The sequence below is a fragment of the Papilio machaon genome, chromosome 23 (genome assembly GCF_912999745.1).
Source record: "Papilio machaon chromosome 23, ilPapMach1.1, whole genome shotgun sequence".
In the NCBI taxonomy this organism is placed as follows: Eukaryota; Metazoa; Arthropoda; class Insecta; order Lepidoptera; family Papilionidae; genus Papilio; species Papilio machaon.
Genome location: NC_060008.1, coordinates 5284938 through 5312499, shown reverse-complemented (window position 1 = coordinate 5312499; position 27562 = coordinate 5284938). Strand labels below are relative to the sequence as shown.

The 27562-nt window shown below is 34.1% G+C and overlaps 1 protein-coding gene across 5 annotated transcripts in view; it reads right to left on the bottom strand.

Annotated features, from left to right (window-relative positions):
* Positions 1 to 27562, bottom strand: part of LOC106707245 (transcription factor EB) — a 79494-nt gene that overhangs the window by 50392 nt on the left and 1540 nt on the right. Inside the window, exon 1 of one of the 5 annotated variants that reach the window (XM_045683829.1) lies at positions 2811 to 3083. The exons of the other annotated variants lie outside the window; for them this stretch is intronic. The gene's annotated coding sequence lies outside the window, so the exon portion shown is untranslated. Of the gene's footprint in view, positions 1 to 2810; positions 3084 to 27562 lie in introns of those variants that run through there. 5 annotated transcript variants of the gene reach the window in all.

Genomic DNA, 27562 nt, shown 5'->3' with positions numbered 1-27562 from the left:
TGCAACGCTATTGTTTATAGTCTCATGTAATAAGATTCAAAGCTCAATTATGTATTGAAAAAGGTATTTTAAAAGTGAAGAATATAACATAAACAACATTATTTGAATTTAAAATGAACCATCTTATCAAAAAGGGAAATTATTTAAATATTTATCCTACTGGGAACCTGTTTTACCGTGGGATTATAATCAAAAGCGAATTTATAATACTGTTTTAATACATGTTAATAAATCTATTATTAGTAATTCAAATACAGAAAGCGAACAGATTCATGTTACCCGTATAACGAAGGCTGGGTACATAACAATTTGTCCTTGTTACTTCATTATGACCAATGTAGTGAGACTTAGACATTATTGAATCTATTGTGTTCAGATTTTGACCTATTCATTTCCAATCCAATGGAAAAATTAAGTAAACAGAGGAAAGTTAAATTCAGCGGCTAAAAGAAATTTTTATTTTTCAGATATAGTCAAATAAGGAACTGGCCAGTTGAGAGGCGCTACTATCGCAGTTAGTGCTGTCACAAAATATATAAAACCTACTTAGACAGAGAAACTGCCATAAAAGAAAAGAAATAAAAGTAATTTACAGTCGAAGTAACAACCCGAGCCGAGACTCCATAAGGAGCCCACGAGCCTAGTTACTGTGGAACATGGTCTGGAAGAACATATAGGCTTAAAAAACTTGAGAGGTGTCAAGGGACACCCGGATGGAACGAAGTTCCTTTCTATTAATTAGTGAAGGAACCAATGTTTATTCTATGAATAAAAAACTTAAGTCTTCACAAGAAGTACATTTTATTTCTATGAATTTTCGTTATATATTGTCACGTCGTTGCCATGGTGAAGTAGCGCTCATTCGTCGTTAACATACTTACTATAGCAAAAAGTGTCGTGACAACTTTTCGTAAGAATTTTTTCCGTCTAGCCCCCTTTCACAACGCGCGATAAGGAACTTCGTTCCAATAATATTACGTATTTATTTATTTCCGCGCGGTCGGAGTCGCGGGCGACACCTAGTTTATGATGTTTCAAATATTTTCCTAAAAAAAACCCTCACAAATCTATAAAACCAAACTAAATACCATTTAATTAAAGAAATAATAAAAAAAATATTAAAACATTTCAACGAAATAAGAATTCCATAACGAGTTTTCCATTGAAACAACGAGATGAATATTACATGTATACGATAATGATCTTTATCACAATACAGATAAAGTTTAAATTAGCTATGAATAAGCGATCTCACTCACTTGACTTCATTTGTTGGCGGCCAGTCACTCATTGATAATATCAATGCCTTCAATATTACGCACGCATGTGTTGTTTTAATCACACATGACATTATAAACTATCGGCCAATGAAAAAACAACTCTATCTTCAGTACCATAAAGTCTTACTTTACGTAATCATTTGTAATGCGTATTTGAAATTTTTTTTATCGTAACATTTTAGCGCATATAATGCAAATAAGAAAGGTATTGATGTTAATGGTCTAATACCGAGGTCGGCTACTGATAGTCCCAACTGTACCGGTCTAAAATACGTTATGTACCCCGTACTTGTAATGTGTCCATTCTAAACTCAAAAATATACAAGCACTACATCCTCGGATGAGCTTGGGTTAAGTCAAGTAATTTTACTAATATTATAAATGCGAATGTTTAGATGGATGTTTGTCAGAAGGTATTTTCAGAATGGTTCAACGGACCCGATGAATGTCACAAATATAGAACATAGTCTGGAAGAACATATAGGCGACTTACTAAGAGTTTCGGACGACACGACAACTAGAATAATACATAAAATAAAAACAAATTAAAATTATATATATACGATACGATACTCGTACGTTAATAATAGCAATTTTAATTGGGTAATTAACCCAAACAAATGACTGAAACGATTGAATTTTCCTTAAGATAACCTTGAGCTGAAAAGTTTAACATTATTTAAGCATTATTATTTTATTCTATAAATTTCTTGCTTTTTTGTCATGTAGTACTTTTCTTTATTAAGATTTGATTCTTATCGTGAATTTCTGACACCAAAATCCCAGTTTAAAACACATTTTATACAGAGCTTTTGATCTCAGAAACCAACGGTTAATAAATCTTTATTAAGATTTGAAAATATATACAACTCAAACTTAGACTGATCTTATAATTACTTTAATGTTAAGCTTATGTTTACTATGCGTTCAAAACTATCGTAAAAGATGGGAATAGGGTGAAGAAGCAATACGTCTACACAATTTGTTAAACATCATGTTTAAATTGAAGTCTAATCTGAAACTAACCTAATGCCATCAGATTAAAGTCCTAAGTTATTCATACATTACGGTCGCGGGCGATTTCGTTTCGCGCAAGATTCAAAGATAAAAGTAGCCTGTAATAAGCCTGCGTGCATCAGCTACCTTCTCGTCAAAATCGGTCCAGATGTTCCAGAGATTACCCAGAACAAACGCCGCCTTGCGGACAGGATATACAGTCAGAGACAAGTATTTTAAAATGGTTTTTCGTTATCAACAACATGTACGAAATATAACTTTTTTTTCGACATTATATCGACGCTGGAAAGCATAAACGCTGTAACCCTTACAGCAACACTTACAGGGTTACAGCGTTTATGCTTTCCAGCGTCGATATATATAGACAATCCAATTCCATTAATATGTGTAGATTAGCAATAACACGTACTAACACGTCCGAGTACTTTGCTAATTAGAAGACGTTCTTCTAACAATAATAAACATTTTCAGTAAGTCGTATAAACAAACAATGGGTGTCGTGTCGAATCGTACCGTCTCTAATCGTCAGGCACGGAGGTCTGAGCAAATCCAATGCACACAAGCACAACACCCACATAACACAAACACGACCGGCGCGAATTGTCTCTTATTTACTAACAACACGTGTTCTACTGAACGCGGTAAACGACAACGTCCGCTCGACGCAACGTTTAGAACGATACTGGCGATTTGCGAAGCCGTCAGCCGGCGCCTGCGCTTGTCAGGTACGACAGGTGATTTACTGAAATACGGCCATGATGCAAGCTCGACTTCACAATAAGGATAACATTAAATAATTGATGAACAGACTTGCAGAATAATATAAAACGGTACGGTTGTTTTCATGAAGTACGACACAGACGTAAATTTTGACATTTCAAGTTTCATAAATAACTAGCATTCGTTCGCGACTTCGTCTACGCAGAATTGAAAAAAAAAGTATAATTTATGCCCTATTACATCCCCGTACTTCCCGTAAAAGCCCCGTCAAAATAGGTCCCGTCGTTCCGAAGATTACCGGGATAAAACGCGGCAAAAATTTAAAAAATTGGTTATTCGTTTTCAGCTACGCAAATACATTATATCTAGGATATATATATTTCTTCTATATTACATACAGATTTCATTTCAAATACCTGGTAAAATTTGTTGAATTAATGTTCTTTATTAAACATCAGAGTAACGTCATCCAGTTTCCAATTCAAAATTTAAAGGCTAGGAACCGTACAATTCAACCACATACCAACGTGCCTAACATCGTGTTCTTGACAGTTAATGAAACTTAATACCCAATTAACTAAGCAAGATATTGTATACCAGCAGTCTGGTATGACAACGCTTCTAAATATAGATTCCATAGAGTCTACAACGTTATGGGCTTCTTAGGAAGAAATGATGTGAAGAGTTGTACGACAAGTTTATATCTAAGACCTAAGAAATAAATGGATTGTGTGAAAACAGACATAATTTAAGTTATGGCATATGAGAGGTCGATTTAGAAGTCGACATGACACATGTCGTAGTTACGTGACATCGAATGAAACCAGAAGAAGGTTGTAAATGACTTTGAAGGACTATAAGTTAGGTGATTTTAAGTCGTCAAAATTGAATTTTTTAATAGACGAAATTACAATTTTTAGATCAGTGATATTTAAATAAAAGCATGCGTAGCTAACAAGTTTAGTATCATCATAAATCGGTAATCTCTGAACTTTTGTGTGTGTCGGAAGCGTAATATCACTCCTCTTTCCCTTCCCACCTATTGCTTATAGGGAAAGGTGAAGTAGCTTTGACGGACGAAGACGCATATGAAGGGTTATGCTCTTTCTGCTCGTCCTTCCGTTGATGAATGTTGGCAACGCATCTGCATTTGGGTAGCGGTAGTTTTACTATTTTATTCTTATTATTCTGCTATTTTATTTATAAATTCAAATGCACCTTATGCGTGTGAATTTTCTAATTACGTAATGCTCAATCAGTAGTCAGTGCATGTTTCCATTAACACAACACGGATGTAACTAGAATCGCTTGCTTTGCATTAATAGTTTACTTTTGGTTATTTTTCTATCAGATTTATATAAGCGTTGTGTTTTCTAATTTAAAAGTATACACTGTTCAGAGTTGTATTGTGTTAGTATAGCCTAAAAAAAGCCAAAAATAATAATAATCAGTCTGTTAGTTTTAAAGATGGCAATGCTTAAAAAGATCTATAACAGGTTTAAAATGGCAATGAAGTTAATTTGGAATCATGGACGTCGCCAGTCGTGATCGAGGCTAGGTCTAGGGAGGGAACTGACTTTTCCCCAGTCCCTTCGGCGACGACCAAATTTGGAAACCATATCTACCTAATCTAATAATATTTTAGATAATATTTCATCCTATAATCATCATGATCTCTTTTTCCTAAAACATGATGCAACAGATGATATTACGAATCTTTATTTAGACAAGTAAATACTTGAAATTGATATAAATAGCAAGGATAAAGACGAAGGTTTGTATGTTGACAACATCAACGTAAGACATGTCAATCCACGTACTGATAATCATATCTCCGTAGCATCTATGAATTGACGGAATTTATCAATTTTGAAGGACCATCAGAATTTCAAAATTCTTAGAACCTAACATATTAAAAAATTAAGATTTTTTTTATTTACCCGACAACTTTGAGTGTTTCAATTTATAATGAAGGCGAAGTATCGAAATCTGCAGTTCATCATCATCATTATTAGAGTTCGTCCACTGCTTAAATTAGGCCTAGTCTATATTGTAGGGGGTCTATCTACGCTGCCTCGAACTGTCCGTGGCCGCCACTCTAATCTAGAGTTAATAATCTTACTAATATTATAATGCAAATGTTTAGATGGATGGATGGACTTTTGTTTGGAGGTATCTCAAGAACGGCTTAACGGATCTTGATGAAATTTGGCAAAGATGTAGAACATAGTCAATAAAACAATTGTTGGGATTTTACTTTGAATGTGGGGAAATATATAAGCTACTTCTCAATAATAAAAAAAACTTTGAGTACGAATTATGGTCGAATTTCGACCAAGAGTCGAAGCAATCACTTATTACAATACTAGCTGTCACCCGCAACTCCATCTGCGCGAATTTAATTAGTCTATGTGTTCTTCCAGACTGTGTTCTACATCTGTGCCAATTTTTATCGATGCCCATGTAGACGTTTTGGAGATACCTTCATAAAAGCATTCATCCATTTAAGCATCGATAGATCAAGTAATAAATGTAACGATTCAATTTTTTTTATTATGATTAAGAAATTACACTCGAGTTGATAGGAGCATTAAGTAATTTGATTTTATTGAATTTTCCACGTAACTTGACAAATAATATCGTAACATGTACACATCTAAATAAAGATTATCCAGTCTGAATGATAAATATTATCAAATAACGCCGCAAAGTCAGATATAGAGGATATTGAACTGAAATATAGCAACGTATGTATATATGTACATATGTATCTTAAATACTCACTTGCAATAGTAGGTACACATTTTAAATGTGGAATTTTTGTATTTGGCGATAGTTTTTTTTTAAACATTACATCGAAAGAATATGTTTAAAAACTGTGTAACTGTAATATTAGCATTTAAGCTTTTTTTATTTATTTTAAAGTGGCAAATTAGTAACCTGAATTCGCAGTGACCATAGACATCACAAAATTTCAAATGCTATGCTTATTTTTTATCGATAGAGGAAGGGATGCACATATAGAGAATATTTCCCCTTCCTATGCGCCCTTAACTCAATCAAATCCAATTCCCTTTCCCATTATTTCCTTGTAAGAAAAGTGTGGGAGGGGGAAGAGGACTCATATATAATAATACGGACCTCAAGCCTGTATTAAAAAAGTAAAATTTCAGAAGCACATTACGACTCATTATAAAACTTTTCTTTCCGCATCTTAAACATATGTTTTTTTTTAAACTTCCACTATACGCATATATGAATGTGATAAATCATTATATCACGGATACGTGTTTAAAAAAACACACGAACAACTCAGTAATACCATTTTGCTTTTCTAAACACTTAGAACACTGAATTATCACTACAGAAAATGTTTACAAACAACACAATGACAGCTAAAAACGCGGCAAAATGCATCGCGAAAATGGCGTCTGTCCGCCATGTTTGATTTCGTACTGACGCGCTAATGGCGGACGTCGACGCGCGGCGCGCTCTGAAATAGAAAAACGTAATTGGTGCAGACGCTAGGGTTGTGCTAAATTTAATGCAATGATAACATCTGACCGTGTGCAAGGTCTTGTTTCGCATACCTGAAATAACCATAATATTATGCTTTCTATCTGGGTAGAGCAAATAAACAGATCGATTTTTTTATTATAATTTCAACAAACATAAACCATGAATTTATACGCAGTTTGCGTTACTATTAATATGACGGCGGAGCTGAAAACTAAAACAAACATATGTAAAACATAACGGCACTTTCTAGTCTAATTGAATTCAAGTCTAAACATTCTATGATGAGATTCCGTCAGTTACATACATTGATAATACAATAGCAATTTTATATCTTGAAAGTCGCAGAATTCTATAAACGCTACTATATTTTATAAGGCGCCGTATACTGTATTTGGAAATCAGTGAAATTATTATAATTTGCGAACAACAGTTTCATTGAAACATGATGCACTCCATCTTTTCTATAGCATCTATGCATAGGCATAGCGTCTAACACGTCAGAGGATCTATGTCGCGTCAAAATATCTCAGTCAGAATACAGACGGTAGAGTATGACGTGTGAACCATATTGTTAGGCAATCAACAGAAATTGTAGTGAATTTCAATGATAAAAAACACATATATTTCACTTTTTCAGTTATTTTCTTCTAAATTAAATCAAAGTGAAAATATTAAAAAAGACACAACTATTGTAAACAAGCAGTCGCGATCGATTTCGTCAGCGTCTAGCCTATAATATGCCCGCGTGCATCAACTACCTTCCCGTCCAAGTCCTGTCAAAATCGCTCCAGGCGTTCCGGAGTTTACACGGAACAAACACGGACTTGCGGACAGACATTCAGACACAAATATTTGAAAAATTGGTTTTTCATTATCAGCTACGGGACTACATCATTGGTACAAAATATAATATTTGGTTTTGACGTTACATACAGGCAATCCAATTTTATTAATATATTTAGATTAGTTATAAAAAAATTTACTGAAAATATTTTGGAATCTAAAAATTTAAGTGACAAACGTGCAGTATATCTTTGATGATATTTCTAAATTGTACCAATGCAAAATATTGCATCAACTTAGTCGTAACTTTGCATAGCAACCTTATTAACTTAACCGCAGCAACAAACAATGCATCATATTTTGTACTTTGATAAAACCAGGAAATTCATAACAATCGCAAATAAACGTGAATCATTATTATCTTTTTGTATAAATAACAGTCGTATTGTATTTAACATAGTAAGTACTACTTCTTCATCCTCATAAAAGCTTATCTTACTCTTACTAATATTATAATTTCGAATGTTTAGATGGATGGATGGATGGATAGATCTAATGTTGATAAGCGAAGGTCTACTTATGGTAGTGAATGTTTCTATCTTACTAATATTATAATTGCGAATGTTTAGATGGATGGATGGATGTTTGTTTGAAGGTATCTCCGGCAGAACCGAATCTAGGTGAAATTTAGCAAAGATATAGAACATAGTCTGGAATAATATGTAGGCTACTAATTTTTTTTTTAATACCGCTCGGACGGAGTCGTGGACGACAGCTAGTTATATTAAAAAAATGCTATCCCTGCTTTCCAAGAACAAAACGTATTACAAACAAGTAAATACAAACTTTGTTTTTTAAAAGACTAGCTTGCTTATATACTTTTTGGAACTTTCAATTTGAATAAAAAACTGAAACCCGCAAGAGGCCGTACCGGGTTACAAATGACGACAGACATTCGGGACTATGTTTAGACGTTAGCAATGCGTATACATCTGTCTGTCTGTGGCTTGTAAATATAGACGAGATTCGCGCAAGTGACGTCACGACACGTCACAATATCTCTGCTGACGTAGTATATCGCATTTACAAATACGAAGTCAGTAACTGTTGAGTTTCAAGATAGAGTATTGATGTAAAAATACTACGTAAATCTTTTGTCTAGACATTGTACGTGAATGTCTATAAAGGTATAAAAAGGATGAAGGTATAGTTGGATTGTTTACTCTTAAACTAGGTTTAGGCTAAGCGCCATCTGCGCCCGATCACCTCAAGCCCGGTGAAACTGTAAATGCCTCTTCAAGGCAAACAGTGACGGCTCAGTCACAAAAAAAAGAGTTGTATCTTTGGTTTCTTAGGAAAAAATCCCTGTATTAAAATATCGTCATCCCAATCATTGTTTTTGACAAAACAGACAACAACATGATTTATACAGAGATTTTGGTCTCAGAAATCAACGAATAATCAAAGTTGTAAAACAAATGTAACTACCATTTTACTTTTAAAAGACAAAAACACAAGCTTTGACATTTCCTTGCTTTATTCAACTAACATTAACACTACAAGTATACCACGAAGCTATGCACATTCCACGACTTGTTATCCCACAGGACCTTACGGAGGGAACATAATTTGCTTGATTTACAAAGCAAACGCCGGCGCGGCGATGCTCATTGACGCGTCGCTAGGGTTGACACAAAATATAAATTCCTCTTTTTCAAATAAATAATAATTTAAATATAGCTTACATTATTTATTTTTGAAGTGTTACATTAATTTAAGTTTAATTTCAAGTATTTTTTTTTATTTTATATATGTAAGTTTTACTTAGTTTAAAGAAGTGTTAAGATTCACGTTGGATCTTAAAGAGTTTTTAAGGCTTTGATTTAATTAAATGAGTTTTGTTCTTCACGTAAGATAATTTCAACAACCCTAATATTGAATCATCTTGTATATTCCCCTGTCAGAACTAAAACAATTTCAACAATTGGCGACATTCATTGACGAAGTTGCGTTTGAGTTAATAAAGTTCATGGAGTGCCCTCCACTTGATACTCGCGACGCAAGGCAACAATGGTTTCGAAGATTTACTTTGCCTTGTGTATGAAGGGCCTTAAATCTAATATATAAAATTCTCGTGTCACAGTTTTCGTTCCCGTACTCCTCCGAAACGGCTTGACCGATTCTCATGAAATTTTGTGAGCATATTCAGTAGGTCTGAGAATCGGCCAACATCTATTTTTCATAACCCCCCCCCCCATTTTTTAACTGCGCGAGAACGGATTCGCGGGCGACAGCTAGTTACTATATAAAACACATTTATACATTTTAAGGGTTAAAACTATTTTTTTTTGTATGATAAATTATGTTACTTACCCAACTGCTCATCTAGTACTACGACATCATTGTATTTTCCAAGCTTACCTGAAAATAATACGACACAAATATTATTGTATGTATGTATAGGTATATATTAAAAAGTAGTGGTCGCCCGCGAATTTGTCCGCATAAAAAAACATAAGAAGTAGCCTATGTGTTCTTCTAGACCAGAGTTCCAAAACTTTTTTGTGTCGTAGACCCCTTGCCATGTTTTTCCGTGGTGGGTAGACGCCTACTTACCTGATATTGATTTCCTGTCCTGTAAATGTAGTGAAGTTTAAGTTTATCTGTTTATATTTTTTTAAATATTTTCTTAGCACTTCCCTTTTCAAGATTCATGAAACGAATAAACGTATTTGTCCCACATTCGTATTTATAGAGATCCACTATCGTGGACCCCCATTTTCATTTCATGGACCCCCAATTTTTTTTCGCTGACGTAGACACCTTGCAGGTTGTCATAGACCCCTAGGGATCGATATAGACCACTTTGGGAATCACTGTTCTAGACTATGATCTACGTGTATGCCAAATTTCATCGAAATCCGTTGATGCGTTGTCCATCCTAAGATGAATCTCCATTCGACATCGACATAAATACATAGTAAAAAAATGGTATTTTGTTTTTCCAATATATTCGTCTAAATATTTTGAGTTTTACAGATTTTAGACTAACAATATGCTCTGTAATTATGCAATTCTCAGAATTTCCAATCAGTTATTTTACTATCTACGAAACTTGACACTCTGCCACATCAAATGGTTACCCATTCGTTTAAAATACTTTTACTAGGCTTCCTAGTGTATTTAAATGTATTTTACATTATCTCAGCATTAGAAAATTAAAGATAGAGTCGAGAACAATTTTCAAAACATTTTTTCCTATGTATTTTTCAAAGCAATATCATTGTTATCTTTCTTAGAAGCACTAACGATTTTAGTTCTACTAACGCCTTGTGCGAGATTTCTACTGCGCCTTCTTTTTACTGTGCCTTTAGGAGTTATCAGGGTTATGAAAGACTGTATAATTCGCAGACCCATGACGCCTCTTTCTATCCATAGTCACCTACATGCCAGCACTGTTTGGAAATATGTACAGATTCTCTATGTCGATTATAAATTCAAAATACTATACTATCCAACCGTTTACTATTCGTTTAAATAATACGTTGACGTCTTGTCGGTCTATTTGAAGTTTAGTGTGTATAATTTAACAAACAATAACAGCTTTTGTTACGCTTCTCAATTTTATTACGTACTCAAAATGATTGTTAGCTTTACTTCATTGATCTCCCTATTATTTGTTTTATTCATTTATTAATAATACGTTGTTAACCTTGTTGTTATGTATGTTAAATTTAGTTAGATTATTAACAACCGAAATCAATATTCAATCCTTGAAATCGATCCAAAAAAATATTGAAGTTATTATGTAATAATAAAAGTCCTTTTCAAAATTTTATTGGTTTCGGTGAACATCCTATATTTACAATTCTTCGACATCTTTTAAACCATACTGTATTTCCCGTCATTGCACACCCCAGCTATAACTCCCGTGGAACCAGGATTTCTTGTAGACCACTTATGACGACTCAATTCCGAATAACGTTCCAGTGGAGGAGGCCTAAATTTAGTCATTATTAGGAAAGGATGGGAAGCGAAAGTGGCTTTGACGGAAGAGGAGACACATAGGAAGAAGAAATATTCTCTTTCTGTGCGTCCACTTCTTGTTGATTAAAGGTAAGCAACGCATCTGCATTTGCGAATGTCTATAGGCAACGGTCGCCCGCTATTTCGAGCACAATAAAAAATTTACCAGGATAAGCGAGAGACCCAGAAACCACGATATTTTCTCGCTTATAGAAGCTTCTCTCTGTCGTCGTCGGGACCAGACAATATCTCACTTATGGAGGTTGGACTATATTGACATAGTGTATCTATTTAATCGAGGGTCCTATGTCTAAGGGCCAAAGTAACAAATTAATTATTTTAACTTTTCTGTGTTAAAAGTTACCTCTTAAATTATTTAACAACATATAGGTGTCAATGTGTATTTTGCTGAACATATGGTTGAAACTTTGAGAGCCTCTCCTGAAAAGTTGTTAGTTTACATATTGACTATATTCGTAGACATCGTTATATTTTCACTAAAACAGGACAACGCAATTAACGTTTCGTATGAGGCGTGATAAATTAAAACTGTCGCCAGAGGCTGTGGTTGAGCTCCTTCGTAATGTACATATACGTTCAACTAGAATGTTCCTTACATGTGTGTGGTGACCATGAGTTATGTGTTTGAAGTTAGATTACCTAAAGTACGTAGGAATGCTAGGTATTTAATTTGTGGTGTATAATTGCAAAATCTAAAATAAGTCTGAACCTAGTTATTGTTGAAGCATAATTGATAAAATTATTCTTATATATAAAATTCTCGTGTCACGGGGTTCGAACTTGAACTCCTCCAAAACGGCTTGACCGATTCTCATGAAATTTTGTGAGCATATTCAGTAGGTCTGAGAATCGGCCAACATCTAGTTTTCATAACCCCCCCCCCATTTAGTTTTTTTAACTGTGCGCAGACGGAGTCGCGGGCGACAGCTAGTTGCTTATAAAATCTTTGTACGTTAGTTCCCTGATAGCTCTTAAACCATTGATAAGATTTTGATGAAATTTTAGTAGAATTATCTCAGTATGAATTAATAATTAAAAGTGTTTCTCATTTTTCTTATTTCAACTTTTTAATGTTTTACAACAATTTTTTGTCTTTGGCAATGAAACACATTCCTTATCTTATTAATATTATAAATGCGAATGTTTAAATGTATAGATGGATGGATGTTTCTTTGAAGGTATCTCCGGAACGGCTCTACGGATCTAGATGAAATTTGGCACAGATGTAGAACATAGTCTGGAAGAACACATAGGCCTACTTATTACGTTTGTTTTTAATTCCGCGTGGATGGATTCGCGGGCGACAGTTAGTTAGCTATAAGATAAAAATGTTAATTTCTTAATAATGTCCCGTTTTCTAACCAACAAATATGTACACCCTATAGTCAATACGGAGTACAGTGTTAAGGACACGACAACCAGGTCAAGACGAGAGGCACATACAGAGCGCTGCGACCGGTTTCTCTCGTACCTGCAGCGCTGCAAGCGATAATATTCACGACCATAACATAGAGAGGTAGGCAGATATTACGAATTTTCATTTGGCGTATTCCTGGCAAACCTCTTGCGTCTAAAACAATTTATAAACATGGTTTTATTACAAATGATGTAACCTTTCTATAGAATCTAGTAAAGTAAATAAATATGAATAGTAAATTTAAAAATGGATTTAAATATTTTAGTTTACAGCGCCATCTAACGACATACTTTGGTACTATGTTGGTAATGTTTAAATTCTTAAAGTCGTGCAATAGATGGAGTTACTAAAACCGGTATTATTAAATTTATTCATGAAATTAATTAATAGTTATTAATTAAAATTAATTAACACAAATGCATGACAAATTATATAATTACCGAACAATGTAATAAAGGAAGTATTATTTTGTACGAAGCGATAAAGATATTATTTTAAATTTGCGACATCGTATTACAAGTAAATTTTTGTTTGTTCATTTAAATCTTTTTCAGTAAAATTCAACAATTCACTTAAAATAACTCCTTATTTTTGATACACGAATGTAACAAGTAGGGTTGTCAGGTCGCCAAACCTACTAGCCGGACAGACCAGCCTATATTATTTAGGATTTTGTGTCAGTATTAATAGGTACACTCTCGTTTGGGAAATGTAAAAAGCCTAACAAAAGCCGGACAACTGTTTGTTTTGGCCGGACACGCGATCAAAAAGCCTACCTATGTCCGGCTTTATCCGGACGCCTGGAAAAGCTAGACGCAAAAATGTGACAGTGCTATTTAATACGCTGGTGGCGCCATCTATTACATACTGAACTGCGCTTAAACAACCTTTTATTTTGTTATTTATCTAATACAATAAGTGAAACCCAACACCCTCTTCTTTTTGCTTAGTCCATTTCTTCATAGTCAAAGACTATATATCATTCAATGACGTTCAATATGCTCTTGACGTTGGGAATCAAATGCTGATTGGTCTTACGTATTACAGCAATCAATGCCCATTTGCTCCACTTGACTTATAAATTAAATGCTTAATGCTGGTTGCATTTATAACTATAACTAGCTTTTGCTCGCGACTACGTCCGCGAGGAATTAAAAAAAAACTTTATAAGTAGCCTATGTGTTCTTCCAGACTATGTTCTACATCTTTGCCAAATTTCATCAAAATCCGTTGGGCTTTTCGGGAGATACATTCAAAGAAACATCCATCCATCTAAACATTCGCATTTATAATATTAGTAAGATTTAAGTTATTATAAACTACTAAAAAATAGATAACTTTTAACATAAAATGGCCACTGAACGCGCCCTTAGTAGGTATACATTTCGTGTAACATACCAGTGTACTAAGATGCAGTAAGTTACGAAGTCTATTGATCATTTTCAAGAGCACATAAAATATATTTTTTTTAAATTGAACTCACATAATCATAAATAACAAACCAGAACACCTATTAGCGATTCCAACCTTCTTAATATTTTTTATTCACTTCTACAATTAAAAATGAACTCTAACATAACAAAATAAAGTTGAATATCCAACACAGTCAGAAAGTTTTTCATCAACTGCAATTCGTTTGTAGCCCTAAGATAAATCTCAAAGTCGGTCAAGTTCACTGCACCGCGCTGAATTTTAACTAGATCGTAAAGGTGGGTACAGACTAGAGCATTTACTTGTAACAAAACAACGAGCCGCTCTATGATATGTTGTTGTGTATCAACTTTTCACGAACCAGACGTGCTTTATTTGTTAAAACGTTACATTACATAGAAATGCTTGAGAAAATGCTCTAGTGTATATTCACCTTAAAACGATAAACCTATATCTGTACATAATAATATAATTGAAATGTTTGTATGTAATATCGAACGAAAAAATTTCGTATACAAGAGTGCATTGCTGAAAACTTAAAACTAATAATTAAATTGTTTGTCTGTCTGTCTGTTAACAAGGCCGCGTTTATTCCGGGTAATGTCCGAAACATATCGACCGATTTTGTCGCGACATTCACAGGAAGGTATATAATGCACGCGGGCATAAAATCGGCAACTTTTTTACAATTCTGTACCTAAGAAGTTGTGAGCGACCTCTAGTATATACTAAAAAAAACTTGAGAGGTGTCAAGGGACACCCGGATGGAACGAAGTTCCTTTCAATTAATTAGTGAAGGAACCAATGTTTATTCTATGAATAAAAAACTTAAGTCTTCACAAGAAGTACATTTTATTTCTATGAATTTTCGTTATATATTGTCACGTCGTTGCCATGGTGAAGTAGCGCTCATTCGTCGTTAACATACTTACTATAGCAAAAAGTGTCGTGACAACTTTTCGTAAGAATTTTTTCCGTCTAGCCCCCTTTCACAACGCGCGATAAGGAACTTCGTTCCAAAAAAATTACACTTTTTCGCATATGAAATATTTTGTTTTGAAACGTTCTATCTCAGGAATTTTCCATATTAATAACTGTAACAGGAAGGGACACGTATTTTGATGTATATAATAGGTATACTTTTCAGCAGATACTTCTGGGAATTAATGTAGCATTAGACCCTATTTCCGCTAATGCGACTAACAATTTGATGTGACGTACTAGCAATAAAGGTACCTAAAATCTCAACTAGATATTTAAACCACTGCTATTCGTTTTTTACATTCGTTTCCATACCTTTTAAATTATATGCATAATTAACCATGGTTTTCTTAGACCAAAATCTCCGTTTAAAACATATTGTTATCTCTGTTTAGTCAAAGACAATGACAGGGATGAAGATATGTTTAATACAGAGATTTTGGTCTAAGAAACCCACGGTTAATAGCACCGAACTGTAACTAGACAACTTAGCCAAGAGATTGTGCAATGTCTCGGTCAAGGATCGTTTAATAAGGTCGCTGTAGCTAGCTCAGTTCAGTTAGACATAATTTTTGGAATTTTCTAAGTAACATGTTAACAGTTTTATTTTAAAATAAAACTTGATTAGTGGCCTATGTGGTCTTCCATACTATGCTCTACCTCTATGCCAAATTTCATCAAGATCTGTTGAACCGTTTAGGAGATACTTTCTAACAAACATCCAAACATTCGCATTTACAATAACAGTAAGATTATGCCCGAGACTTCATCCGCTCAAAATTAAAAAATAACTAATTAAGTATGTGTGACCGCTGCCCATAGACATCCGCAATTGATAAAGCGTTGCCTACCTTTAATAGACGGAGGAGGTTTCGCAAAGAAATGTTTCTTCTTTTATATTATTAGTTAGTTACTACGTATTAGAAATAACATATCGCGTTTAATATTGTGTGTTGTATATTACTTCAACAATTGATCGCAATTGCGTCCGCCCGGCATTACTGTGTTATGATTCACACATGCAGTTTGAGACGGAGCCAGATTGGTAACTTCTAATAGTCCGGGAGCCAGTGACAGATTTTCATGACCAAGTCCCTCCCAATCGAAACTCCGTAAAATGCATAAGGGACTTTAAAATACTACATAAACTATACTCTGATAAATTTACAAATGAGAGGAAATGACTGAAAAAAAAATTTTTCTCCATGCGTGGGAGGCTGCCACTGTCCACCCCACCCACGGAGCCGCAGCTAACGGTCGCGAGTATTCATAGTATAAGTCCCTTATGCATTATACGAAGTTTCGCTCGAGAAGAAATAATTAACCGAAAATGTACCTGGCTCCAGGGCTATAAGTATATAGAACAATACACAGAAGTTTAATCTAAATATTACCTTTAATAAATATGTGAATGTCTCATTTATGTTACGTTTGGCATCTAACAGCTTTCACTAGTAATCAAACCGTTCATTACGACTTAGGTTATAAAGGTCAATGCACCAAAGGCTCTGAAGCGAAGATCTTAACATCATCTTAAGCACATCAACAATCCTGTTAAATGTCTACTTTTCTATTGATTCTTAACAGTTCTTTTACCACTCAAGTTTTATAATTCGTTTGATAATATCAAAGGCACATTTCGGTCTAGCGTATCTTCTAAAGATTAACTGTCTTTGGAACGTCTTTTAACTTAAAATGCTATAGATAATGTATCAAAGATAAATATCAACGATTTAGACAACAAAGGAATCTTACTGTTTTGGCAGCCGCGCGGGCCTCACTTGGCAGTTACACAAATCCTATGTATTCGTAGTCTATTTCGGATTTCCAACCGTTACTATCAAGTTCAAGGATTCAACGTTTATTTACGCTGATTTTGTGATTGTCTGATTTGATTTAATAAGTTTTTTTTGACACTTAATATAATTATTGGAACGAAGTTTTGGAACGAAGTTTCTTATCGCGCGTTGTGAAAGGGGGCTAGACAGAAAAAATTCTTACGAAAAGTTGTCACGACACTTTTTGCTATAGTAAGGGCGTCGCATGTTTCTATGTCTGTCTCTCTCTCTCTCTTATAGAAAGCAAGCCAGATATTTTCATTTCTATTTCGCATTGAACAGTGTGGTGTCGCGACGATTATTAATAGTAAAAAAAATATTATTATAACTTAAAAAAATATATATATTACAATTCCTTCACTAATTAATCGAAAGGAACTTCGTTCCATCCGGGTGTCCCTTGACACCTCTCAAGTTCTTTTTGGAAAACATCGAGTATACAAACAATAGTCTTCTGGCAGTGGTAATCGAAGATAATAAGTACTATTATATCATTAAATAATTTTAACAGTGGTAGACACCAGCAACATCTGCTGCACGAGTGGGCCAGCTCAACCGGCGAAATACCACGACCACACAGAAGACAGGTGTCAAGTAGAAATAAGTCCATGTTTCGTATGTTGAATGTTCGTGCTTGAGGTCTCATTTTAGTCCTCCAAGGATGGAAAGGGAAAGTGGCTTTAACAGAAACGAGGACATATAAGAAGGAGAAATCTTCCTCTAGCTATTAAAGGTAGGCAACGCATCTGGTATTAAGGATGTCTATGTGCAACGGCAACAATTCTGGTAGCCGCTTGCTCGTAACACTTTGTAACGACAGATTTTGAGGTCAGGAAGCCATTGACGTAGTTAATAAGTTAATCAATTCGTAGTTGTTAAACAAAACGTAACACTGTGTACCTGATCTTGTGGATAACACCTTTAATGCGAAAGTTATCTAATCCTGATAACGTCTCCGATAGTAATCCAAACATAGGTGTAAATTTTTACGAGTAAAATTCAATTTTCATCGTCATTTTTTTGCCGACTTCATAAAAATCGAAGCAATGCATTTAGCTTTTAATTTGACTTAAATAATGAGATATATTACATCAATATGTATTTACCAATTGGCTAGACGGTGTAGTTCGCCTTGGGAACACTCCAATTGCCAACGTCGTGTTTTGACGGTTAGCGCTCTGACGATTCCTTTAGCAACTTACTGTGATATGCCTTCCCAACCAAATTCTTCAGTCTGATAGCTCTACATTTATTGGTTGTGCTAAATAGCAATTTGAAATCAAAGATAAGTAGATAGATCCGTCTTAGTTATTGTTATTGGAGGTAATTTCTCTTAAAGATTAAGTTAGCATAAGTTATCCAAAAAGTCTATAAAACCTCTCAAAAGTGTGCATATATGCCTTACATTGGAAATCTCGAAATCTAGTCTGGAACATCAGCCAGGCGCATCTTTCTTAGTTTTTTTTTTCATTAAATTGATTAATTCATACATCACTAGCTGTCGCCCGCGACTCCGTCCGCGCGCAGTTAAAAAAAAATAATGAAAAATAGATGTTGGCCGATTCTCAGACCTACTGAATATGCTCACAAAATTTCATGAGAATCGGTCAAGCCGTTTCGGAGGAGTACGGTGATGAAAACTGTGACACGAGAATTTTATATATTAGATTAATTTCACAAGGCAGTTGTATACAGAAAATATGTAGAGGAGTGTACGTTTAAGTAAACATACGTATATACTTTTGAAACGTATCGTTCCGTCTGATGAAAATAAGATAAAAATGTATACAAAATTTTCCGCAGTGTGAACCAACGCTTATCATAAATTCATTGTTTACCAAACATTTTAATTCTATGAATCATTTAGACATACAATGTACGTCAACTTTCGTCATTGCTCACGTATTATTTGCGAAGAAATATTGTGATAATTCTTTTATCTGTTACTATCAAAAATCACTCGCTGCTTGAGTGATACTTGGTCCTGACTATTGGCCAAACATTTGGCAAATAATTTTACAGTCCTTATTGTTAAGGTACGATTAGACTACGACGTTAATAAATGTTTGCGTTTGTACACGAGCCGTCATTCAATACCACAGAACTATTACTGGAAACCCCTCTCCCCCCACCCCGCACCTGGACTTTACACTACGAAGAATATGCGAAGGTCAAAGTGAATCTTCTGAGAAATATAGCACAAACAAAACAGAAACACAATGGTTTCCGAAAGGAATTTCTAAATATATAAAAGTCAGTCGTGTTAGTTACACTATTTATAACTCAAGAAAGGCTGAATCGATTTGACTGAAAATTGGTGGGCAGGTAGCTTAGAACCAGGAAACGGACATAGGATAATTTTTACCCCGTTTTCTATTTTTTTTTTATTCCGCGCGGACGGAGTCGCGGGTAAAAGCTAGTATTGTATAGATTTACATACACAAATCTATCCTTGTGATGAAAAGAGTTACATAAGTCCCATAAGAGACGTAACTGTTTTTGTAGAATGAGTCGTAATATTATTGTTAGTTGTAAGTAATGATTGCTTTAAAAATACGGAATGTTCAATAATCCCTTTTCACCCTTTTCTAATAAGAAGCAATGTTTTTGTTGTGGAAGAGGATGTATACTTGAAATGAAATATGCTTTACTTTGCCCGACTGGTAGAGTAAAAATTTTAGCGGGTACCTTATTGCGTTTTATACTTGTTTCTACGTAAATTCCATTGTGATTTGTAGCCTTAAAGGTTATAAAGCACTGACTTCTATAAATGAACTTTGTGCCTTATTGATTTTTGACATTTTGGCGCTGACGGTAGCGATTCGTAGTGATGGTGCGGACTCGAACTAATAATATAGATAAAATTAACTGTCACGTAACATCAACAGGCGCGTTCAAATCGGAATGAAGCGAAAGCTGTAATTTCCAAGTAATAGAGATCAGTGCAATACAGTCATTCCTACAATAAAATAGAATAAATTAAAAACCTGAGTAATTAATTGAATAATTAAAGTATATCATTTTAAACCCACCACGACACAGCATATGTATCTTCGAAGATGGCGACTATCGTCCATTATAATTTCTGAATTGGGAGTAACATCGCTACCAAGGAGGTCGTCTCTTCTGACTAGGGTTGTCACGCTTATAAAAAAAATAGTTATTTTTTATTTACAAAACCTTAAGTAATTTTTGATTAAATGTATTATTAATTTTTTTAATGTCAAACAACAATACATCTCGTATACATTTTAAATGTGTTACATTTTAAGTAATCAAAAATATTTAATGTAACAATTAATAAATTGAGTTGATTTATCCGAAATAAGTAATACATTTTGGCTCTCATTGAGCGATGAATTTAAATGTTTTTAAGTAACTCTAGAGAAAGTTATAAATCATTGAAAAGGTTGACAAAGCGACAGATAAACTTAATTGTTTTTGTATGTAGCAGCCCTGTATATAACAGTTTAAAGTATATAGGCTTGTATAAAGAGTAAAGCAATGCGCCATGCGCGCGACGCGTGCCTTGCGACATGATATATGAATTGCGAATAACAAACTATAATATGTTCCGTTCTCATTCAATCTTCATTTTTGGCAATCCTACGTCTTACTATGACTGTTGTGACCATCTGTAACTATATTAGATAGTAAAAAAATTTGAAAAATCACGCTTTATAGCTACAAAAGCTTATTTACAATTTCTTTGATATCTTACCATCGATTTCTGAAACCAAAAACATCGTTTAACATATATTATTATGTTTGTTGTCATTAGACAGGGATGACGATATGCTTTATACAGAGATTCTGGTCTCAGAAACCCTTGGTTAGTCAGTCAGCTAATGTTACTGAATCATCGAACTGTGTGTCGAAGCTTTTTTATAAAATCTCTAATCTTTTATTCACTTATACGTGAGTTTATATGTTTCAATACAAGTGATGAGATAGACTTTCTAAAGAAGTTCTATGTTTCCATTACATATAAATAAAAAGATACGGGTGAATATTAAAAAAAACATTGTAAAAAATTGTTTTTCTTCTAGTAAATTTCAACTTTATCACGCAAGAATCTTTTGCGAAGGATTACTTATGCTTGCATAAGGCAGCGATAGTTTTATCTCCATATTCCAATAGCTGCATCAGAGATCTTCGTATTAATATATGTAGGCTGAATGTTATGAGGAGGGAAGAATCGCATGTGGCAAAGAGAACGATAAGTATGAGTATGGAGGTACAGGTAGAGGTCTAGGAAGAGATGGATGGATTGCGTGTAAGATGACATGATCAAGAAGGGGGTGACAAAGATGACGGCAGACAGAATGATTGTAGGACAGAAACCTGGTGCAACCTACGTAAGTGGGACAAGATCAAGGAGAGTATGAGTTCTCGATATTCAGTGAACTCCAACAATGACTTATATTAATACATACAGCGATCCCTTTCACTCTCTCTGATAAAACAGAGCCAATAATATACCAATGCACTCGGGTTAGAGTTTTATAAGGGAGAAAAATATCGCGGACTCTAAGATTTTCACTTATCCAGGTTTGACTGTATATTGCTTCGCGGGATAATAAGAAACATTATAACTGATAGTTTTACGCGAGATATTCTTATCAAGATAATTTCTTATGAGACAAATAATGTTTATTAATACTTTGATTTCTTGTAAATAATAAAAAAACAAAAAAAATGAAAGTGTACTGTATCAAAGACCAGCTAGGAAAATCTAAAGATATACTATGTAAGGAATACAAAGAAGTAATTTTGAATTATTTAGTTTTTATTATACTAGCTTTTACCCGCGACTCCGTCCGCGCGGAATAAAAAATAGAAAACGGGGTAAAAATTATCCTATGTCCATTTCCTGGTTCTAAGCTACTTGCCCACCAATTTTCAGTCAAATCGATTCAGCCATTCTGGAGTTATAAATAGTGTAACTAACACAACTTTCTTTTATATATATACTAGCTTTTACCCGCGACTCCGTCCGCGCGGAATAAAAAATAGAAAACGGGGTAAAAATTATCCTATGTCCGTTTCCTGGTTCTAAGCTACCTGCCCACCAATTTTCAGTCAAATCGATTCAGCCGTTCTTGAGTTATAAATAGTGTAACTAACACGACTTTCTTTTATATGTATAGATAGATAGATAGATAGATTTAATTTTAAGAAATTCCTCCCAAATAGGGTTGGCGACAGGCAGGCGGCCAGCAAGTCTTTAAGGGTTATAAAATCTTGTGTGCCAACCCTACGTGAGTGGAAAAAGTCCAGTGATATGATGATGACGTAAGGAATGCAAACGTCTCTCATTACGAATTATAAAAACAAACACCAGTCAAATACTATTTTCTTCAACATACCGAAAATATAAAAGTGAGAATTCACTGGCAAGACATTGTCATTCTTGAAATCATGTTCCTGCAGTATATTTGCGGTGGAAAGCGCGTTGTTTTTTTTAGCAAACATTACGAAACGCATACATTTAAAGTGAAATAAAGAATTATATTATCAAAGGAAACATCACAGATAACCTATTATCTGTTAGAATGTAATGTAAATATTGTATTTGTATACAGATGTTGTAAACATTTACTTACAAGACATCTGCATGATGGGGACATGTGTACATTGTGAGACGTTATTTTGTAATGAGGAGAAAAACTTTAAACTCTAAGTAGGTGGCGCTACCGTCAAGAGTTGGCTGTCAAATTTTTATACGTCATTCTAGCGATTTAAAAAATGTATTCCTTTTTTAATAATCTATGATCTATCTATCTATGCAATTTACACACGTTTGAAGCTTTAATATAAAAACAAATCATATTAAGGCCAAATTGTACTATTCCCTAGAAATCAAATTATTGACAACCCTAGTGGCGACATGACAATAACCTTGTGTAGTTGTTACAGTCATTTGGGTTCAATTGAAAAATGTCATGTCTGTAATTTCATCTATCTAATGTTGATCAGCGAAAGTCTACTTATAGTAAAGTAGTAAATGTTTCTATCTTACCAATATTATAAATGCGAATGTTTAGGGGTGTTTTTCACAAAAAATGACCCTAGCAAAATCGGACTGTCCCACAACTTTAACCATTTTTATTTTTACTTTCTTATATAGGACATGTAAAAGTGAAATTTCATACGACCTAGGTAAATGTTTTAAAACAGAATTAAATTATAAAGGGTCAGCGAATGTTTATTTTTATATTAAAAAAAAAGTAAAATAGGAGATGCAGATTTCGTGTGTCCCACAGTAATCTCGGAGACTTCAAATACATCTCATTTGTAGAATATTGGTCTTTGAGTATGTTTAAGTGTTTGAACATAGTCTCTGTATGCCTTAAAGTGTCTTTTCAAGTTTATACGTGATAAACTTATGGTTATTTTAAAAATATATCTATTTTAATACTGTCCTACGAAAACCTTAGTACCGGAAAATCCCGTTTCGTCACGGTGAATTTGATATTTTACATAAGACTAAATCTACTAATTTGTGTATTTTCTTCCTTTCTGGCAAAATTGTGATAGTTTTTGATACCGCCATTGTTGTTTTTAACGTCGTAGTAATTGTGATAATTATCTCGTAAGTAAAAATTTAAAATAATCTCCTTAATAATATAAGTTATATGTCATCTCAAATTGATAATTCTATGTCTTTTAATACTTTTATGTGTAATAAAAAAGTTTAATGCAGTTAAAACTTTTTATTAATAATTTTAAGTTAATAAAGCGTTAACTTCTTTGTGATTGTGTTTTTAAACGCGGTGGTGTGGACACTGCTCAAATTATTCCTATTCGTAACGCACTTGTCGTAATAGTCACTGTCCCATATTCTGAATAGTACAAAAATGGTTTTTTAAATATCTATTTTTCATTTTATAGTGTTTATTTAGTAATTATCAGTATTTTATTATAGCCAAAAATTCCTCAATTTGCTCAATTGTTAAATTTGTTACACGTATCATTAGTAAAGACAAAATTTCAAGTGCCATTTGACAAAGAAGTGACGAACATGAAACTATTTCCCTGATTGTTTATTAATGTGATAGAAATATGCTAAATTATTGATGTTTATGGAAAGATTTTAAGTATATCTATAAGGTAATATACGTTGATTTTCTTTCAATGCCTGGTCGTTTTATATCTGATTCATTATATTTTGTGACGCACAGGAATACTTTGCATCATATACTGAGAGAAAAACTTGAATATTTCTTATATTTATGGTTTTATATTAATTTAAATAGCATATTTAGCTAGTTAATAATGTATTGTTTCATACCAGGGACAATATGAACAATTTCATGTACAACCAAAATTATTTTTCCTGATCGTCACAGGGTCATTTTTTCTGAAAAACACCCTTAGATGGATGGATGGATGTTTGTTTGAAGGTATCGCCGGAACGTCTCAATGGATCTTGATGAAATTTGGCACAGATGTAGAACATAATCTGGAAGAACACATAGGCTACTTATAACGATATTTTTAATTCCACGCGGACGGAGTCGCGGGCGACAGCTACTTATGTTCTAAATTTGATTTTAAAAGCCGTACTCGGGTCTCTTACCGTGAATTTCTGAGACCAAAATCCCTACTTAAAACATATTTTTATCCCTGTTTTGTTAAAATTTGACAGGATGTTGAAACCAATGATAAGTAAAGATTTTAAATGATATCTACACTAAGTGTCTATTTAAGTAAACATTTCATGATTGCTTGCCGAGCTTTATGTTTAATTTTTAATATCCGTTTGAATTGGCACGTCAGGCAATAGAGTATTCTTCTATCTAAAGACGGAATATAAAGTACTTTTTAGGGATGAATAGACAATTATTTATCGATATCAGAGATCTTCTTTGGCTGGTATTGGTCTTTTTTTATCAGAATTACAGATAATCAAATCCACAACAAGTTGTTGAAAACGCAATATAGACAAGTAATGTGCGAAAATTTGCGAATAGCGGAAAATTTTTACCAAATGTATTCTAATTGGGTTATGAATCTTATTTATACGGGGTAAGGTTGATTTTGCATTATTTGTAGTACAGCGAATTGTAAAGACACGGATGTACGAAAAAGACAACCATTTTTATTTGCTTTCATTATTGTTAGACGTCAGTGAATTAATGCATGGAAATAATTCACAGCACTTGTGTATCAGATCCGTTATGTTATTATGAAAGACTCTATATCTATTTTTTAACTTAACTTTGATATAAAAACAAGTTTAAAGGATATTTTTGAATGTGTACTTTTTTTTTCTTTTCCAAGCAATGGCTTTTAGGTGTGCCAACTGGGCAAAGATTCGCCAGTGTCGCGTTGAATAGGCAGTACTTTTTTTTTAGTTCAGCATTCGAGTGGCATCAGGTTCTTTATTAACCGATGTCTAATAGTTCTCAATACAGCGTGTTTTAAATTACATACTTGATACATGAATATTCCATCCCAATTAATAATACGAGAGTACCGAGAAATTGTCTTTGTATAATAAATAACCATAGAGTTAGATAAAACATGGGCTCACAGCTGGAGGTAAGCGGTTGGATACGGCCCTGCATCCCTTAACTGTGGACTAGTACCAACTATTACCAAAGTTATAACGCTTTAGGTTTTATAATCTTGTACTTTTCAGGACATTTATTTTCTACTTAAACGGTGATATTGAGGTGTTAAAAAAGTGGGAAGCGTATTTAATTCTTTAACTACACCGATCTTTATTTAAATTGCCTTGAATTCAGCGTGACATGATTGGTTGATGGATAACAACGCTCCATACATTATGATATTCTCCATCAATAAAATATGACAATCACTAATTGGTAAGACAATATTCACAGATTAAAATTTTCATTAAATTGTTTAAACTTTTGTAAGAATAATAAATTAATTAAGTACGGCTCAACTCACGTGTAATCGTCCGGTGACGGCACCGACAAGTTTCGGACCCGTCAGGGGTCCAGCTTCAGCGACGCGACCGCGTCCGACGAGTCCGAAACTAGTCGGTGCCGTCACAGATCAATCATACATGAGTTAAGCCGTTCTTAATTAATTTATTAAAATTTTCAACTGACTATCATTTTATAACTCTCCTATGGATCTCCAACATCATCAGCCTGTCCTTTACCAAAGAAGGTTGCCAAACACAAGACAATTGAGAGAGCGTCGGTGGCTCAGGCTAAGCACTTGATTTGCAATCCTCAGGTCATGGGTTCGAATCCCGCCATGTAACAATGTGTTTTTTGATATTCGATTTACATATCGACGCTGGAAAGCATAAACGCTGTAACCCTTGAAATCGCGAATATGTTTTTCACACGTTAATAATTTCAACCATTATCAAACGATAATGATTTTATTATAGGTTAGCACAAACTACACAATATTGCTAAATACCGCATGCTTGTAGGCGTATCAGCTCACGAGTTATCATTTTTTTTGCTCTCCTGTAAAGTTCATACTTTCGGGGTTACAGCGTTTACGCTTTCCAGCGTCGACATGTACATTTATCCGACGTTCGTATTGTGAAGGAAATCATCGTGATGCAACCCGCACATATGTGTGAATGTGGAGAAAAAGACGGCGACGTGACGCGCCACCTGTCACGTCCCGTCTCCCGAAATGGCGAAAAGTGGATTGCCGAGGTTTATTTAGCCATAACAAATGAATGTTCGTAATCTCTATCCTACCCCTCTAGGTAACAGACGTGATTTGTTTCAATTGAGTACTTTCCCTTGAAAAAAATCGCAACATAAAATATGTAACTACTTATAAAGATATTTACTTTATCTAACAAGAACTTCTTTATATGTATTTAAACAATTGTTATAATTGTTTAAAACGATATGACTGATGTTTGACTTACGTTCATTACGATGATAAGGCGACCATTACTGTACGCTGTACCCCATTACTGATTTAATTGAAGATAAATGTCTCAGCTCATGTTTATTAGTACTTAGATAAACATCATCTGTATTATCAAAACGCCCACTCTTTTTACTTGACATTTTTTTTTTTAAATCAATATCGCTTTTACTTGACTGATTTAATTGACCTGCCACAGAGTAAATAAATGCTTTTGTTTGTTACAAATCTTACTAATATTATAAATGCGTAAGTTTAGATGGATAGATAGATGTTTGTTTGAATGTATCTCATGAACGACTCTACAGATCTTGATGAAATTTGGCACAGATGTAGAACATAGTCTGGAAGAACACATAGGCTACTTGTTACGATTTTTTTAATTCCGCGCGGACGGGGTAGAGGGCGACAACTAGTATTGTATATATATCTTGATTTCTTAATATATTTAAATAGATCTTTTGCGTGTCTTTACAAAATTGTTATAACATCAGTACGTTGGCAAATTATTGACAAAATAAATAACGTAGAGTGGAACTTAAACCAAAAGGTTGACGACCTTTTGAACGAATTACAGATGCAGTTTATTTTCTGAAGGTTTATGATAGGAGTAGATCAGATTTTAATGCGTGCTTTACATTACGCCAGTA